This window comes from Podarcis pityusensis, assembly GCF_964106645.2.
Source record: "Podarcis pityusensis genome assembly, chromosome: 3".
Taxonomy (NCBI): domain Eukaryota; kingdom Metazoa; phylum Chordata; class Lepidosauria; order Squamata; family Lacertidae; genus Podarcis; species Podarcis pityusensis.
This window is the reverse complement of record NC_138026.1, coordinates 34,291,537-34,311,025: the sequence shown is the minus strand read 5'-3', so window position 1 is coordinate 34,311,025 and position 19,489 is coordinate 34,291,537. Positions and strand designations below refer to the sequence as shown.

General features: G+C 42.2%; 1 protein-coding gene across 3 annotated transcripts in view; it reads left to right on the top strand.

Moving 5' to 3' along the window:
- EYS (eyes shut homolog) overlaps positions 1–19,489 on the top strand; it is a 500,175-nt gene that overhangs the window by 359,782 nt on the left and 120,904 nt on the right. The window lies entirely within an intron of this gene.

The following is a 19,489-nucleotide window of genomic DNA, read 5'->3' as shown; positions in this document are numbered from 1 at the left end:
CAAAATTTTCCTAAGGAAAAGTGGGACATTCCAGGATCAAATCAGAAGCAGAGACAGCTTCTCTAAATCAGGGACATTCCTGGAAAATAGGGACATTTGGAGGGTCTGAGATTTATACTCCCCAATCATTTCTTAGGAGGTTAGTTGAGTTGGTTGAGGGAGTTACTTGCTTTCATTCACTAAGTAAGCATGTTATGGTATGTGTTGTTGTTTTTTTAAAAAAATGCTTGTTTGCAAAATCAGTGACCAACACTTTGAGCAATTTGCCATTTAAAGCACGCTGGTCTCTGTAGCCTTTGCTCTAAAAGTGGCAAATACATACCAAGCTGTGTGTCTCTCTCTATCTCAAACACACGTACAGAGAGAGAGAGTGTTGCTTTATAGCATTTTCCGAGAAAAATAGGCCCTTTCAGACTGCTTAATATCCTACCGTTTTTTCTGCTGTTGGAACTAATTTGATGATAATGAAGTCATCTGCAGAAATGTTATATGTGTCCGCTGGCTATATGACAATACAATCACTATCTTTGTTTCTGAGCTTGGCTCATTTGCATGCCTCTGTAGCAAATAACACATAATAAGTCGGGTCAGGTATATTAAATAACCTTTGAGCTTTCTTATATAGCCTGTAACAAAATGACACTACTGGTCTGATTCTCTTTTACAGCATAGAATAAATACTAGTGGGCAATCAGTTTTCTGTCTGTCCACTGCCATAAATATATGGTCTACATTTTTATATTGATGATGTGGAACACTGAGTGGGTAGAAGAAAAGGGCATGATGGGGACCACATACAAGGAAGGTGTGGGGAAACTTTGGTGCTCTAGATATAGTTGAACTACAAGTCCCATCAGCCCTTACAAACATGGCCAATAGCTGGGGTGATGAAACTTGTGGTTCAGCAACATCTGGAAGGACAAACGTTCCCCACATCTGCTTTAGGGTATTCAGTAGCTATACAACAGGCTTGTTTTCATGTGATGCTTTTATATATCTGTGGTGCTTTGACCAAGCATGACTTTTAAAATAATTGTGGGGAACGTTAAACCATCCTGTCAGGTCTGGGTCAGGCCTAGGTAAAGGATAAAGGGACCCCTGACCATTAGGTCCAGTCGTGACCAACTCTGGGGTTGCGGCGCTCATCTCGCTTTATTGGCTGAGGCAGCCGGCATACAGCTTCCGGGTCATGTGGCCAGCATGACTAAGCCACTTCTGGCAAACCAGAACAGTGCACACAAATGCCGTTTACCTTCCCGCCGGAGCGGTACCTATTTATCTACTTGCACTTTGACATGCTTTCGAACTGCGAGGTTGGCAGGAGCAGGGACCGAGCAACGGGAGCTCACCCCGTCATGAGGATTCGAACCGCCGACCTTCTGATCCGCAAGTCCTAGGCTCTGTGGTTTAACCCACAGCGCCACCCGCGTCCCTGGGTCAGGCCTATTGAAGCCTAAATCTGGACTTGGAAGTTGCTTTCTCCAGCAAAAGGTCCCTGGAATAAATCAGTTGGAGTCTGACATACAGCATTTGGGGGGACGGACTACTGCTGTGTAGCAGAAGGCCAAATCCCCAGGCCTGGTCAATCTGGAGGCTGTATACTGCTTGCCAGTTGCAGGGACCACTGTTCAATTCTGTAATGAAGAGAAATTTAACTCATGATGTCAAGCCTTGACACTGCTGATAATAGGCCCATGCATTTCCTGCTATGAAATGGTATAGTCAAAAAAGATCTGCTGCATATGATTCTGCTGATTGTGTAGCTCAGCTCTAGAGACTCAATGGCACAACCTGGTACAATGTTAAATAGAAAGAATGCTTTCAGCATTGAAGAATGGAAATTCATGGCATTCTTTTTTGAAAAAAGCAAAGCATCCTAAAAATATGTTTTTGATATATATTTTTTCAAAAAGATATCTACTGTTTTCTAATGATTATATTCCAAATTGTTATTAGAAATACTTGTGAAGATATTCAAAGTCTCTTGATAGCAACTGGAAATAATCCAAACCTGAGAAATGTTACATCAGGGATACTGTGTACATACAATGTCTGAAGTGTCAGCCTTCAGAATAGAGCTGATTTTCCAACTGGACAGCTAGAAAATAGTTTTGGTCTTTATTCTCCCATTGGAACAGAATAGGTCTAATATGCTTGCTTGAGAATTGTACTGATTCTGTTTTCTGAAGAGAAAACAAAACAAAATGTTTTTCCAGACTGGAACATACTTTCTTACTCCATTGGCCTTTTTTCTATAAGAGTGTTTGGGCAACCCTCTCAGTTCACTGTACTCAGGTGAACAAATGTTTTCAGCTACTTATTACATCAAACCTGACATCAAGCATGAACCACATTATGTGAAAGCTCCAAGTGCTTACTGTGAAAAGTCTGAGAGGTGATACAAGAATCGTAAAAAGCTTTTCCATAAATGCAGCAGTAGAAACCCTTCTGACTGAATAGGGTTGCAGATGCTACCTTAAGAACTTACTTATCCTGATGCAACAAGAATGATCTACGCATAGATGACTTTGTTGGGTGCGGTCCCTGCACACAAAATGAAACCCAGACCTAGTCCCTACACTCAGCAGCTGGGTGTCACAGGGTCCATTACCTTTAACCTGTGAAGTACACTTAACTCTGTTGGGTCTGCAAGTCCCCTGTCTGACAGCTGTCAGTTTGACAGTTCTAATTGCTTGTTGGATGGTTGCGGGGGGAAAGAAACCAAAGATCTGCTATAGTGCTGCCCCAAATCTGACAGCACTAATGCTTGTTCAGCAACCATTCTCAAATGCAACAGTGTGTAAGCAACTTGTTCTTAAGCAAAAGGTTATGGGGCTAGGGGCCAATTCCTGTGAAACTAAATAATCTACAAATGTGAAATTTGTCTTTGTAATGATACTTCAAAGGGCTTTCATTTCTAAGTACTTTTCAATACCTAGCTTACGTTGGACTGTGCCAGTGGCACCAGCTGTTACGTGAAGGATGAATTGTTGCAAAGAGCTCATCTCTGCATTTTCCTGTGTTGCATAAATAAGAAAGAGATATCCATTGCAACCCTATGTTTATGCAGAAGTAAATTCCACTCTGTTTACTCTCAGGTAAGAGTGCACAGGATTGCAACCCAAAGCACATGGTATATCTGAGCCATGCACCCAAAGAAGAGGGAGTCTTCAGGAATAGCCTGAGCATCTGAACTCGCTTTGCATTCTGAGTTTGGGTGGGGATAAGAGAGGAGTCAGAGTCAGTTGCTTGTTCTCTGTCCTCATGAAAAGAACAGGGATCTGGAACTTACACTTACAGCGGCTATTGCACTATATTTGTTCTGCCATTCTTGTAGCTTGTACTTCCTGTTCTGCCTCTTGGATCTGTAAGCATTCTGTCAGGCCCAGATTCCCTGCAGCTTTTTGCCATCACATCTTTGATTATCAGATCATTCCAAGCATCCACCACCCAGGCCTTGGCTCAGCTGTATGCACCCGTCATATTAAATCTTCAAATAACAGTGCAATGGGGACAGAGCAATGTTAATAGAAGTTTCAAAGAGGAGCAGTAAATGTAGGCAGCAAGCATTGCAGGAATTGCAAGAGGCAGCGAGCGAGGGGGTTCTGATTATGAAAATGGTTGCCCAAAGCAGTGTGTGCTATTTTTAGCTTGGAATCTTAGGGTAGTATTTCATCCATGGGTAACCAGATGAACTCTTGGACTGGTGCTGATGGTGATTTGTTCAGATCACCCTGTTGTAATGCAGCCCTTCAGTCAGCATCAGAATTGGATTTGACAAGGTGCGGCAGGTAGATGGAGGGAGGCTAAAGGGAGGAAGCATGGCAAGCTATGCCCAGTGCTTGATAATTTACGATCCACATGAGAAATATGTCCTGTAAAGGTACCTTTTTGTGGAATCAGCTTTTGTGATGGGAGCTTCTCTTCGGAAGTGCTTTGTGGTGTCGGTATATAATACGCTGCTCATCACCACACACAATGTCCAATTTAATAAAAAGGAAAGAAAAAAGCTGGCACACAATAGAAGAGGATAAAGATGGCTGTGGGAAATCAAAGTGAGTTGCTGGCTCTTCCCAAGTGCTGAGTGCATTTTTGGGCAGGGGGAGAAAATGCAATTCAGTTCCTGCAGCAATGTGACCTATCTCGTGCTCCAAGTACAATAATTTTGCCGAGAAGAGCTTCTCGGATAAAATAGGACAAGTGTCAGGGGGCATAACAGGCCAACCACATACACAAATGAGTGACTGATTTTCCCATTGTGTTTCTTTGACACAGCTTCCAACTCAGACACCCCACTACTACCTCATAGTAACAGCCTGTGACAATGTCACTGTGCGCTGCAGTTGATATGGCTTTGTGTAGCAGACAGGGTGCATTCTGTCATCAATTTATTTTGTATGAAGCTCCTGTCTGTCAGGCAGTACCTCTGCCAGTGACTTTTTAAAAAATAAAATAAAATGTGAACAGCCCAGAGCCTACTTAATGTTTATGTCTGTCAAACAGTTGAGAGAAATTGCATAAACTCATCCAGTGCCTTGCACTAGCAAGATACGAGTTAAACTCCCAACCAGATGTGTCCCCAATATCATATGCCTCTGGGCTTTGTTTAGCTCACCACTTTTATAACCTTATGACTGATCAATCAGCTATTTAAAAGTGGGGTGGTGGTGGGGAAATAGGTACAGTCTTCTCAGTACTATAATATTTCAGAATCTCAGAGAGATTCGCCAAATGCCAAATCTTTCACCCCAGAGATACTGACATGGAAAGCTAGCTTATTTATTAGAGGTAATGATTCTGGCCTTTTCCCTCTCCTTTATGGGCTAACTTTCTACGTACTGGGGAAATTTCACAGGGTGGAAGAGAGAATTCTCACCAGATGCTGTTTCTGAACTATTGAATGGGTTCTGAGGCTCATCCTGCTTGCAAATAAATGCTTAAAGGTAAAGGGACCCCTGACCATTAGGTCCAGTCGTGACCAACTCTGGGGTTGCGGCACTCATCTCGCTTTACTGGCCGAGGGAGCCGGTGTACAGCTTCCGGGTCATGTGGCCAGCATGACTAAGCTGCTTCTCGTGAACCAGAGCAGCGCACGGAAACGCCGTTTACCTTTCCGCCGGAGCGGTACCTATTTATCTACTTGCACTTTGACGTGCTTTCGAACTGCTAGGTTGGCAGGAGCAGGGACCGAGCAACGAGAGCTCACCCCGTCATGAGGATTCGAACCGCCGACCTTCTGATCAGCAAGACCTAGGCTCTGTGGTTTAACCCACAGCGCCACCCGCATCCCTAAATAAATGCTTAGGATGCAGTAAACCATTGAACGGCTGTCCCAGCACTAACACAAAATAACTTTAGAATTACAGGTAGGTGTGTCATGATACCAGAACAAATTTGAGGTTGTGGTATGATTCTGACACATTGATATAAGAGTAGCCCTGCTGGATGAGGCCAGTGGCCCATCTAGCCTAGCATCCTGGTCTCGCAGTAGCCAACCAAATGTCTATTGGAAGCTTGCAAGCAGGACAACAGCACTCTTCCCATGTGTGCTTTTTAGCAACTGTATTCAGAGGCACACTTCCTCTGATAGTAAAGGTAGAACACAGCCTTTGTGGCTGGCAACTATGGTGATGTAATAGCTAGTAGACTTGGTGTTGAATATGCAGTTGAGAATGTACTGAAAGTAATATGGGAAATTCGCCATAGGGAGCACATACTCAGTATATTCCATTGATGCCATTGAAGTTGGATAAGTCCTGGCTTGAAATGCAAATGTATTTTAAGGCAAGGTCCATTACCTTAGAAAATAGTCTTTTGTTCACAATATGAACTGAGACTATTGCCAGCATGTGTGTTTTCGTTTTTGTATATACAGTATCCAGGCATTGCAAGGCACATTGAGAGGATCTCTTTGTGTACCTATTGCATCTGGAAGAAAAGGCCTTTTTGTTTTTATATCTTGCAGAGGTGCACTCATAGGTTGTTGGGTTTTTCCTCGGGAAAATAAAGGAAAGTATACAGATAGTCAAGGGTTGGGTTTTTTTGCCAGCTCTTGCCCACTTGAACAAAACACCATTTAAGGTGTAATACAAGAGGTGTAATAGGAAAGGTATGAATCACTGTATTTAAATAAGATTTGAAATGGAATTGCAAATGCCTTTGTTTTAAGACTATTGATAGTTTCTTCCTTAAATGCTCTATTAGCTGCCAATAATGAATCATTTGTAAACACTTCAGGGAACGGAGGTTGATTGCTTGACTATATAAAATTGGCAGGTTAGTAGTTTACACAGACCAGCAGGGTAGCGAAACTTAGTTACTTGTTTCCACCTTTCTTGTACAACTGCCTCTTTGCAGTCTGCCTCTGCCCCATTCTAGGAATTATACTATTGACTGAGCTCTGAAAGTTTTGGGTGTGATTTGTGTGCATTTGATTTAAAAGTGGGGTTTTTCAGGGAACACCAACTTTCCATCCCTGCTTAAATGAAGCTGTGCACATTTCTTAACATCCTCTTCTATAAGAGAACAGAAAGGTCTATTCTGAGTATGTCTAATGTTGGATACCACTCTAAGACCTTATTAATGACAGCGCAAGATGTATCAGCCCTTTAATGACCTTCATTCCTCTTACTATTTATGAATAACAAAGTGTAACATGGGATAAGGTTCAAGTGTCTTCTGGAAGGATCACCTCTCCCAGCTGCTGTCATCATTAGAAGCTCTGTTGTTTGTCCCATCAGCAAGGAAAGCATGGTTGACAGTGACACAGGCAGGGTTTTCTGATTGTAGAACTCTTTTCCAAGGGAAGTTCACCTTGCCCCATCTATGACTGGTGTTTGGCAGACAGTCAATGCGTATATATTTTTATTCCACCAAGCTTTACATGGTAGGTTACAACCTTTCCATTTCTAATTCCACAGTTTAGGGTGTGGACATAACCCTAAACTATGGTTAATCAAAAACAAGAAGCAAGAACTTCCCATCGCCTCGTTGCAGCAGTTCTGGAGGAGAAGGGAGGCGTGCACGTCCAAGGCTCACTGCAGCTTGATTCCATTGGGATAAACCATGGTTTATCATGACCTGAATGGAATGCTTAGCAAACCTTCATGACACATACATTCTCTTTTATATTGTTTCAAAAAAGTAAATGAAAAGCTATTTGAGCCGTGCCACTTTCTGAATGCTAAACTGACTTATCTCCATGGATGAATTCCAGAGGGATGTGTTCTGCAAAATCAGTCTAAAAGAGAAACATTTTTCTTATTATTGTCAGCCAATATAATTGGATGGGAAAGTGTATTAGCTGTGCCAGTAGATCAAACTGACCTTGTACTGTGCCACTTACCCCATTGTCAGATTCCAAATGAGTCCCATTTTTGTGAGGTGGGTGGATGCTTCTCATGGTTCTGTATCTCAGAATGCATGAGACAGTAATAAACCATTTTATAGGCAGTTTTAGAAATCCTGTATTAAAGTAACTCTGAAACATTTTGTGCCTGATATTGCCATGTACTGATGTAGTGCTCTCGTACAAAAACTCATACTTGCATCTGTTTTATATATATATAGCCAGATTGCTGTATTTAGAACAAAGTAGTGTATTTATAGCTGTCCATCTTATCATACACAGCATTTCAGTTCTACATGCATGATGACCATTTACAAGCAGACATATGTAAACAAAGATGCCTTATTGCAACTCCTCCTGTGGCTGTTACTTAATGGGAGATCCCCCCCCCCCAAAATGCAAATTGCTGTACAGAGAAGGATTTGTTTGTTTTTTCAAGATAGTGACTGAGGAAGGAAGGCTTAAACCTCCCCTCCCCACATGTTGTAGTCCAAATCATGGTCCTCCCACCTGCTGGACACATTGTATTGATTTTTCTTTTAAACAAGGCATGAATCCTAATCACAATAATTCAACCACCACCAAGACCCACACACATATAAAATGTGTGTATTAAATTATCATTACATGTGGACTGCACCCAGTTGCAATGGATTTTTGCCATTACTCTGTTCTCCCTGCAAACCAAGCATAGTGGACAATCAATATGCTTTTTCTCCCTTTCTCATAACACTAAGACTTATGGACATTCAATGAAGCTGAATGTTGGAAGATTTGGGATGGATATAAGAAAGTACTTCTTCATGGGGTATATAGTTAAACTATGTCACTTGCTCCCATAGGAGGTGGTGGTGGCCACCAACTTGGTTGGCTTTAAAAGAGGAATGGACAAATTTATGGAGGATAAGGGTATCAGGGCCTACCAGCCATGACGGCTGTGCTCTGCCTTCGCAGTCAGAGGCAACAACGCTTCTGAATACCAGTTGCTGGAAACAACAGGAGGGGAAAGTGCTGTTGTGCTTGGCTCTTGCTTGTGGGTTTCCTGCTGGCATCTTGTTGTTGGCCATTGTGAGAACAGGAAACTGGACTAGGTGAGCCATTGGCCTGATCCAGCAAGCTCTTCTTTTGTTCTTAATATATGCTCATCTGGAAGTGTCCTCAGTCCAGGGTTGGTTGGTTAGTTGGTTGGTCAGTCTTTAACTCTTCTCTCTCTTGGTTTTGCTGGTTTGCTTTTGGTTTCTGCATCATTAGCCACCCATTTTTTGAGCAGGAAGAAATGGGCATAAGCTTTCTATTGATAAAACAGTAGCCTTGTTTGAGGAATTATCCTCCATGCCATCATAATACTGTACTGTGAATAGAGATAATAAGTCTCTCATCTTGTATCTTGCAAAGCTGGCAAGGCTTGATTCCTTGAGTCATCTAGATTTGTTAGAAATGCTCATCCCTTTTGCCTTTGGGTGCAATGCACTTTACTATGCATCCCCCCCAATATGTTGCTCAAACTGAGAAAGCAATGATGTAAGGTGCCTGTAACCTGTTGCCAGGTTATCTGGATCTAACCCCTTAGGGCCCTCCACTTAGACTCCCAACATGTTACAGTAGTTGTGGAGTGTGGGGTCCACTTGCCTGAAGGCAGATGCCTCTTTCCTTCCTGTGGCACAACAGCCATAGGATGAAATAGAATTCATACCCCACCTTTCTTCCATCATGGTACCCGGGACAGCATACTTGGTTCCCCAGTGGTCCCCTATCCAGGCACTTGCCAAACCTAAACCTGCTTAGCTTTAGCAAGGTGGTGGCCTCATACACTTTCAGATGACATTCTAAGTATCAGAGGACAAAGTTACTACTGTTTATGTCTCGGTCTAGCTATTCCTGTTTCATTGTTTTTGTAGCACAGCAGCAACAGCACACATACTCTTTCTATACATATATGTTTTATTAGCTTGGCTTTGAAAAGGAACTTCAGTATATGTGCCCTCTACTGACAGTGTTCGAAAAGCACTAAAGTGTGACATTTAAGATAATGCCAATTAAAGGTTGTGTGTGGAGCAGAGACAGCAATATGTTGGCTCTTTTGTATGACATAAATCAGGTCATTCTCTACCAACTGCATGCTGATGGCATTGTTTTTATTGGAAAATGTGTTCCATCACTAGGGCACTCGACCATAACATATCATAAGGGGGGGGGGGATTATGACCTCCCATTTTTCATTCTGAATACTGACAAATTCTGCCCACTTCTTTTCTTGTATTCTGAGCTGTGCACATACAAAACAAACACACAATATATCATGTGCAGGAATATTCTCAAACCACATTTTTATTCAGCCAAGAAATTTGGTAGGTAACATATGTAAATAGTATTTGAGCACAGATTTGTGAGCATTAATTGTGCTTGCTATTGTAAGACCTCGTTCATATAGAGTACTAATTTAAAGTGGCTTAGAACTGCTGCATGCCAAAGAAGATTGTTCCTTTTATTTTGAAATAATCATAAATTGGCAGGTTTTAGAGACTCGTAACAATGAAGTTGTTAGGAAGAAAATTATTCCCATACACACAAAACTACTGAATTGTACTTTGGTTTGTCACCTGCCTATTAAAATTCCAAAAGCATTGTCTCATGGATACTTTTGTAGAATACAAGGGAAACAGGAGTCCATTTGTTCTGGGGCTACTAATTGTAAGGAGAAATGGAGTCTACAGATTAAAAAAAAACATACATTATCTTCTTTTCAGGAGTATGAGAAAAGGTTTGATGAAAGCTAGGAAGCTTGGGTTGACATTTCTTCCTTTTTAAAAAAAGATCTATTCCTTTTTTATAAAAAAAGTGCCTCAGTTTTAGGGACTTAGGAAGCTGCCTTATGCTGAGTCAAACCTCAGGTAAGTGGAATAAACTGCCATGTGAATGCAGTCCTAGAGTCCCTCCCCTCCGTTCCTAGAACGATTTCCCACTCTATTCCCACTCTACCACTAGAAGACGTTGAGAAGGACATGTATAATGACTTGAGTCCTGAGCAGCTCCTTCAATTCTTAGAGGGCTGATGATCCATTGGGGGCTGTTGTTGTTTACAAAAATAGGAAAGGAGGTGATTTTTGCCAAGTCCTCTATGCCAGATTACCTCCACCACTGCAATTTACAAAGTCATTTTCTACATGGACATAAAATGTAAAATGTTATTGATACTGAACTTTCCTTCCTGTTGCTTTCTCCCTAAAACAATGCAAAGTTCCTTTTATAAACAGCTGGTGCTCATGAATTGAACGCTGCACTGTAATAAGGCTTTTAGTATGGGTTGTTCGTCTGTATAAAATTTTGCCAAGAGAAAACATTAACAAGGCTGTGGTAATGTGGCTCCAAAACCCGGCAGGGTGGAGCAGAGGTGGTGGTGGGTAGAGAAAACCAGTTCTCAAAAGCTGAGGTTATTTGCATAGATAACTTGCTTACTAGCAGTGATTATCATACTCAGCTCACTGCTTTGCAAATCAAATTCATGGCTTCAGACTAATATCCTGTATCTAATATCGAGAAGAAATGTAAAGTGGCAGCAAAACCAAGTAGCTGATTTCATATTTTTTTTAATTGACATGAATAAATTTAAATCAACTGAAACGAAGCTGCCCATTTCGTTTCTGACTCTGTTAGACATTGGGAACAAAAAAACAACAACCATGTAGCTCACACGCTTCTTGGTTTGTTTGCTGCCTGAAGCAAGCTGTGCTAGCTTTTCCAATGAAACAGCATGAAGCAAGACCATTTGTGGTTTCTGAGTGTTAAGCAAAGGTCATGGGATAACTAGGGATGGGGGAGAAATTTGATTCTATTCACATTTAAAGGTGAACCTACCATTGCGCTAAATGGAACTTACTTCCAAATAGGGCTGCAGCCCAAGTGACATAACTGTTCAGGGCCGCAGCCTTAGGAAACCGATCAAATCATTTTGCATGTACATGTGGGGATTCCTGTGTCATCCTGTTTTCCCCGACTTCTGACTTTGAATGCAAATGAAACACCAGAGATGGACCGGATCATCTCTTAATTTGCTAAGCCAGCCTGAACATACCACAGTACCAGTTGCACTGAATTCAACAGCATTGCTGAAATCTTATGCATAAGATTTTGGTATGTATTCACAATTTCTGAATCCCATTAGATTCAGTAGCATCATCTTCAGACTATCGGTAGTTTGCAAGGGAGCATTCAACTGCTTACCGGGAAGTTAAGGTTGCACAACTGAAGTGGATTAAATCTGCTTAAATCTTTTTTTAAAAAAATAAAAAATAAATAGACCTTTTGCAGTTAGGATAGTGATGGGAAGTGCACTGAGTGTGGGATGAATGGAAAGGCATAAAAACACCCTACAAGCAATTCTGTGTGGATGCTCATTTGTGGTCTAAAAGGTAAAGGTAAAGGGACCCCTGACCATTAGGTCCAGTCGTGACAGATTCTGGGGTTGCGGTGCTCATCTCGCTTTATTGGCTGAGGGAGCTGGCGTACAGCTTCCGGGTCATGTGGCCAGCATGAATAAGCCGCTTCTGGCGAACCAGAGCAGTGCACGGAAACGCCGTTTACCTTCCCGCCGGAGCGGTACCTATTTATCTACTTGCACTTTGACATCCTTTCGAACTGCTAGGTTGGCAGGAGCAGGGACAGAGCAACAGGATCTCACCCCGTCACAGGGATTCGAACCACCGACCTTCTGATCGGCAAGTCCTAGGCTCTGTGGTTTAACCCACAGCACCACCCGCAAACCAATCAGAATGCATGTTCAATAAAGACCATGAAGGCTCTGTGCAAGCAAATCTGTGTGAATGCTCAATAAGTGGGTCATTTGGAGCAACCCTAGAGTTACTAAGTAAACATAGGCATGGGTTGCCTGTTAAATTCAAAGTGACTGTTTCCTTGCCTTTGCTATATCCAGTATGCTCTTTCTTTAGTGGGCATATTAGCTAAGTATGTCACACAGAAAATGCAGAAAGGAAATTTGCAGGCAATAGAGCTCATTCGGAGATCACTTGAGGTATGGCTTAGCAAAATCTGCCAAACAAAAGCAGAGCAGATGGAAGTGCAACACTAAAGGAACTTTTGTTTAATAAATAGCTCTCTGAAGCTCAAAGGGGCAGCTGTGCCTTTTCCTGGGGCGTATTCTACTGAGCATATTTTTGATATTATCTTCCTTGCAGCGGCCTGTCAGTGTGTGCTCTCACTTGGGAAAAAATATGCATAACCAGAAGAGAGCTCTGAAAGCCTGCCTAGCTCCTGTAAGTGTTAACTCACTTAAGGGTAATGGGACCTCCCTCTTCCCCCGTCATGGTTATTTGTTTTGTAGCAAGTCAGAGCTATCTGTAGAATTCGGCAGGTCATTCTAAATAAACTTTTAAGCAGAGTTGTGGGGAAGATGCATTCGGATTCGGTAGGCGATATCCCATTATTTTTTGAATTTTCTTCCTGGCTTTGTTGCTGTGTGCATTCTTGGGGGTGATAACGTCCTACGTTGATCAAGGAGAGATGTGACATTGCTGCAAGGTTGCTTTCAACAATTTGCTGTGGGGGGATATGAATACATCAGCATCACTTTAAAAAGAAATTGATAATATTACTCGGGAACCTACAAACTTTGCCTGGTAGCCAATCTTTTTTTCTAGTCAGCAGCAAGGCTGACAATGTATGTTCAGAGGAACCCACCATTAGGCAGAGTGAGGTGACTGCCTCTGTCAGTGGATGCTGGAGGCAGCGGGGAGGGGCAAGTCATTAATATTATCAGTATGAATGTACCAAACCAATTTTCTCCTCCCTTTGCCTATTCCTCTGATGAGAACAGGGAAGGGGGTGACATAGCCAGACCAAAGGAACTTTCTGTGGCGGTTGGGTGGCAGTTGCCACTACTGATGTCTCTTACTATTCCTTTGATGAGTTATGAAGAAGCAAGAAGTTGTATACAGTGGTACCTCGGGTTATATACGCTTCAGGTTACGGACTCCGCTAACCCAGAAATAGTACCTCGGGTTAAGAGCTTTGCTTCAGGATGAGAACAGAAATTGTGCGGCAGCGGGAGATCCCATTAGCTAAAGTGGTGCTTCAGGTTAAGAACAGTTTCAGGTTAAGAATGGACCTCCGGAACGAATTAAGTACTTAACCCGAGGTACCACTGTATATTGATATAGACTAGTGGTAGCTGCTACTAGGAAAATCCAGGCAGAGTGTCAGTATAGAGGACTTGGGAAAGGTGGCGTACCTATTACAGTGGTACCTTGGGTTAAGAACTTAATTCGTTCTGGAGGTCTGTTCTTAACCTGAAACTGTTCTTAACCTGAAGCACCACCTTAGCTAATGGGGCCTCCCACTGCTGCCGCGCCGTGGTTGCACGATTTCTGTTCTCATCCTGAAGCAAAGTTCTTAACCTGAGGTACTATTTCTGGGTTAACAGAGTCTGTAACCTGACGTGTCTGTAACCCGAAGTGTCTGTAACCCGAGGTACCACTGTATTAGCAGGATATGGGGTGAAGAGGAAAAAATGGCTTGTGGCGGCAGGGCTTTAAAGAGAAGCCTTATGTATTTGTGTGTTTTGTTACAAGCTGCCTTATTAATGCCCACATGCTAAATACTGGGATAGGAAACTGGAAGTTGCTCATGTGAGCATCTTGTATCGTGTACATGTAATTAAATGTTGAATGTGCATTAACAGAAGATATCCTATCCTGTTCAAAAAGAGGGAATTCCATGAGCCCCATAGCACAAAATCTGTTTTTGAAAATTGAGGTTAACAGTTTTTTGTGGGGGCTGCAAGTCGTTAGCCTTGTCTAGGGCACAAAATAGTCTGGCACCAACACTAAGGACAGGCAATCCTTGTATACAATGTGGTTCAACTAGATTCTGCTCTTAAAAGAAAAAAGAAAAATGCCTGATAGCAAAGTCTTGAAAACAGAGCAAGAAATCAAGGTGGAGGCAAATGCCATTCAAATGTTTCCATTAGCCAGATCAGTCATAGACCATTATTTGAGCCAAGTTTGACTTTGCGAAAACGGAAGAAAATCCAGATGTCGTTACAAATTCACATTTCAGTTTTCTAGTACCCATCAGCAATTTTTTTGAAATGGATCTAGTAATCTCTCTGCTTGCCGCTTGATTGGTTGCATCCATGCAATTTATCAATGTTTTCCTCTCTGCCTTGACCAGCAAAATATGTAGGTTGCTGACAGTTGATAGTTAAGAAAAGTACTTTCCAGATTTCCCGAATCAGCATATTTGATATATGCGCAATTGCAAACTACTGTAATACACTACTTTGCCAGCACAACGACCTCAGGTTTTACAGACACCTCCTGTACTTGTGGGACTCTGTATTTATTTTGGTGGAAGGGAACCATCATGCACACACGTGACAATCCAAAACCGATGGCTGGTAAATAGGAATTCTCAAAGCAGAATAGCTCAGTAGTCGAATACTGTCATCAGATGCAAGTGACTGCATGTTAGTGGCAAGGAAGGGAGGTGAAGGTGATAAGTTAGACTTTGAAAGCTAATGCCCTGTTATCCCAAATAAACAAAACATAATGTTATTTTGACCTTCAGCATTTCCCACATAATCTATAAGTACCCACGCTGTCTACTATATGCTGGTGAGGCACTGATATATTCTTCCAATGTTTCTCAAAGCCTTTTTATTTTATTTTTTAAAAAATCTATTATCTTCTAAACACAGACTGCAGAAATTGATTCTACTCGTTTCCAGCTTTCTTTACAATACATAACAAATTTGACATAGACTTACTGGTTATGTTTAAGATCAATAAAAATGTAGATTATGATGAATTTTAATGCACTACTGGCTTTTAAAATCTTTTTGAAGCTTCCCTATTAGTGTTTTGTAAAATATTGCGGTATGTCTGGCTGTAAATACATTTGATCCAAATATACTGGAGTTAAGGAAGGAGAAGGAGTTGTCAAATCTACTTTTACTTTTGATAAAAGGTGCTTTTCAAAAATACTCAGCATATTTAGATAGTCATATTTATGAGACAAGTGCCATAGAAAACGAGGAAATCCTTAGTAGGTCACATAAATACATTACATATTGTGTGCTCTTAAGCTGTATTTACACATATTTGGTTAATGCATTTCTGGTGGTTATTATTTATTGATATATTGTTTATCGCTGTACTTTAGCACCAAATTCCCACTAGTGCCAAGCTGAACTGGCAGAATTCTCAACAGCAGATGTGGCAATTATGGGCAGAAAAAGTGAGGCGGAAGTCTGGTCAATATGAGTTTTAGGGAGCATAGCATCCTAAGCTGAGCTCCCAGGGGAGGGCAGTTGAAGAGCCACAGGGGGCCATGGACCACCCTCTCTGCTGCCCCATCTTCCATGAGCTGGCAGAGTTTAGAAAGTGACGGTTTCTCCATTCATCCCAGGATCTCCCTCTGCCAGGACTACGCAAAGCCAGCAAATGTTGGTTCATAACTTGGGGAGAGAGGGAATTAGGTAGCAAAATGTGGTCTGGCTGAATGCAGCTTGTGTTTCCCTTCAGGTCTCATGGTCATAAGAGTTGCCTTGCTTGAGCAAACCAAGACCTGGCTCAACTTTCTCCTTCTGACAATAGCTAACCCATCAAGTAGTTACGTGATTGCTTTCTGAGTAGAGCGAGTTTAATATGTTCCCGAGTAGTAACGGAGCAGCTGCAGGTTAACAGTGGTACCTCGGGTTAAGTACTTAATTCGTTCCGGAGGTCCATTCTTAACCTGAAACTGTTCTTAACCTAAAGCACCACTCTAGCTAATGGGGCCTCCTGCTGCCGCTGCGCTGCGCTGCCAGAGCACAATTTCTGTTCTCATCCTGAAGCAAAGTTCTTAACCCGAGGTACTATTTCTGGGTTAGCGGAGTCTGTAACCTGAAGCGTATGTAACCCGAGGTACCACTGTACTCTTAAATGCACTAAATTCGTGGATTAAATTCTACAGGACATTATGGGTAGCCCACAGTGCTGATTTCAATACCCAACAATACTAATATTGTTTAAAGTGAATGCAAAAAAGTAAGGACACTGTTTTTTAAATTCCAAAGAACCACGAGAGCCCTATTGAATTCATGTATTTTTTAAAGAAAGAAAATGTAGTTTATTAGCAGTCGTTCTGGTCACGTGTATAAGGCAAGCAGATGGATATGGGGAGGGGGATTTTGCTCCATAGGAATTCCACCTGAAAGTACAGCAAAATACTGCTTCATCAGCTATGCAGGCATTTAAACTGAGCTGTCAACCACATTTCTAATCTATGAATTTGTTTCATTAAAGTATCTGGTACAATTAATCATTTTGATGGGCAATATGTGGCAACAAAGAGTAGCTTTTTCAGACATTGAGATTCTTTTATTATTCCAGCAGCTGTACCTCTATGGAATAAGAGTGCTCTGCTGCTGAGGCTGTCTTTGGATGGCGGTTCTGTCTTTACATATAGCCATTTTATAGTTTTGACTACATCCCACCATCACAATATATGCAGATAATATGCTAATTTATCTTTATGGCAGCTCTCAAGGGTCATTACCAAGGCGTAGTAAAATATACTGAGGACATTAATAATGATCGTAATAAAACTGGCTTTGGAAAGCATTAAGAACAACATAATGATGCTTGCAGAGCTGCAAATATCTTGGTGAAAGGATGAATGTGCATTAAATGGACTTTCATTTTGGTAGCATTCATTTTGATTCAGATGAGTGTATAAAACAAGTTAATTTACCATTTGCCAAGAACCGGTTAAAGATTTAATCATGGAAAGTGCATTTACTTTGAATGTGTTATTACTGCCAAACTTGCACCTTTGCAAATTGGATTGCTTTTTGCTGGAAGGTGCTTGCAGATTAAGAAATGGAAGGGCTACTGACCCAGCTGCTATGAGATCTGATTACTAGAGTTTAAAAGCAGGGGGTGGATTTGTATATAGAAATTGGTATTTAAAAAAGATGCATATTTATTTATTTTAAAAAACACAAGTCAGAAGATACCGAGCCAAATTCATCAGCAACATGCTTGAACGCTGTATATTCTATGGATGGAATAGTTCTCCATAAGATTTGAGTCTCAATTTCAACCTCCTAGAGGCAGGTTGTTGTTGTTGTTGTTGTTGTTGTTGTTGTATTTCTATACTACCCTTCACCCAAAGATCACAGATTGGTTCACAATATAAAAATAACAAAGAAGAACAATAACCCTCCCTAAGACTTGTGGCTGGGCCCAAGAAGAAAAGCACAACCAACAATGTTTTCAGTGAGCCTGGAAGCCTCTGTATAGGGCACCATGTAGCTAAGGAGCACACACATGCTTCCTTTCATTCATTCATTATTAAATTTCTATACCGCCCTTCATCCAAAGATCACAGGGTGGTTCACAAAGCAACAATATAAAATGAGAATACAAAAAACATAATAAAACAAAAACCAGCAACTCCACAGACATATTGTTTTTGCTTTATTTATGCTTACGCACCAACAAGATACACAAAAAGAAATAGACATCATCCCTAAAAGGCCTAATTTTTTTCATTGTTTCTGGTTTCTTCCTCGCACGGTAAGGGTAAGTCAGCAGTCAGCCTTTTGTCCCCACCATTTTCATCTCTCTTCAATCCTTTCTCCCTCCTTCCTCGTTGTGCTGGTCCCATGGGTTACCTGAGAGGCAAGGTCCAAGTCCGGTCCGTAGTCAAAGGTGCAACGTGGAGGCAGTCCGTGGAAGTTGAAGCTGGGTGCAGGGCAGGGAGTCAGGTGAAATCAGGAACAGGCTTGCAAGCAAGGAGCCATGGCGGGTCAGAAGCTCAGGCAGGAAAGCAGAACAGGGTTCAGGCAGGAAAGCAGAACAGGGTTCAGGCAGGAACTAGCAACCAACAATGTTGCTCCCGCAACTTGGGACTGGGGCTGGCCGGCTTTTATCTGCCCCAAGGGATAGGGCGGCCACGATCCTCTGGTGACTCACCTCTCCTGGCCTGGAGGCAAGCACTCCTCCTGCGGGAACTCAGTTCCCTCCGCCTCTCTGCCCTGAGCCTCTGCAGCTCAGGAGAGGCTGGAGAGTTACCTCGATCTCATTGCCCTTGTTCTTCCCTTACTCCCTTTTAACTCTTCCAAAGCGGAGCGCCTTCCTGTCACACCTGATGCTCATTCCAGATCTTCTACAATTAGGTCCTCTTCTTCGGGTGCTGGCCTAATACGGGCCCAGTGTCGGGCTATTGCCTTCTCAAGCTCTGGAAAACCTTTGAAGAGCTTTGTCACAACTGGTGCCACAGGAGGCTGCTCCTTGTGCTGGAGCGGGACCACCTTGTTGCTCTTTTTGAGCTGCATTGCGCTTCTCAGTCATCTGAGCCACTCTGTTCCGTGAAGGAGAAGTCCACTGAACCTTCCTTCTTCCTGAAGGTCTGGAACTGACCGCATGATTGATGCTGGCTCCGCCTCCTCTTTAAGCAGTCAAAATCAGAAGAAAATCCAAATCCTCTGCTTTCTCTCTTACCGCACCTACACACCTCTCTCTGTCTCTCCTCACTAACCCACAATGGACACCTGTAGTTGGTGGCTTTTAAGGGAGAAGCAGGAGATGTCACAAAGGAGGGTAGGCCATTGTTACCATGGCAACCCACCCACCTTCCTGCTAATATGTTAGACAAAGTTACAGAATGGAGTGTAGATCTATCAGCACAGGAGCAGCCAATCAAAGTTACTGGAGGATGGTCACATGAGCGTTTTAGATAAGGCAGAGACTCCATCACCCCCTGCCAACATGCCTAGTGGTCAGGGATGGTGGGAATTGTAGTCCAGCAATATCTGGAGGCCTGCAGGTTCCACTCCCTTGCTGCACAGGTTAGGCCACTTGCCAGTTTTCCAAACACCAAGCCAAAATCAGACTAATTTTCACAGCCTTTTCTTTTTGAATGCGTGTCTGTAATATTAACCAAGTGAAATGTTAGTCCGTGGCCCAGTTCTGAGGAATGTGACCCACATGCTTGGAAGCTAGTGTAGCAGCTTCTTGATTGATTGATTGATTGATTGATTGATTGAATTTATATACCGCCCTATACATGGAAGTCTCAGGACAGTTCACACAACAAAATCAAAATATAAAACCACAAAATATATAATCAAAATAAAAACCC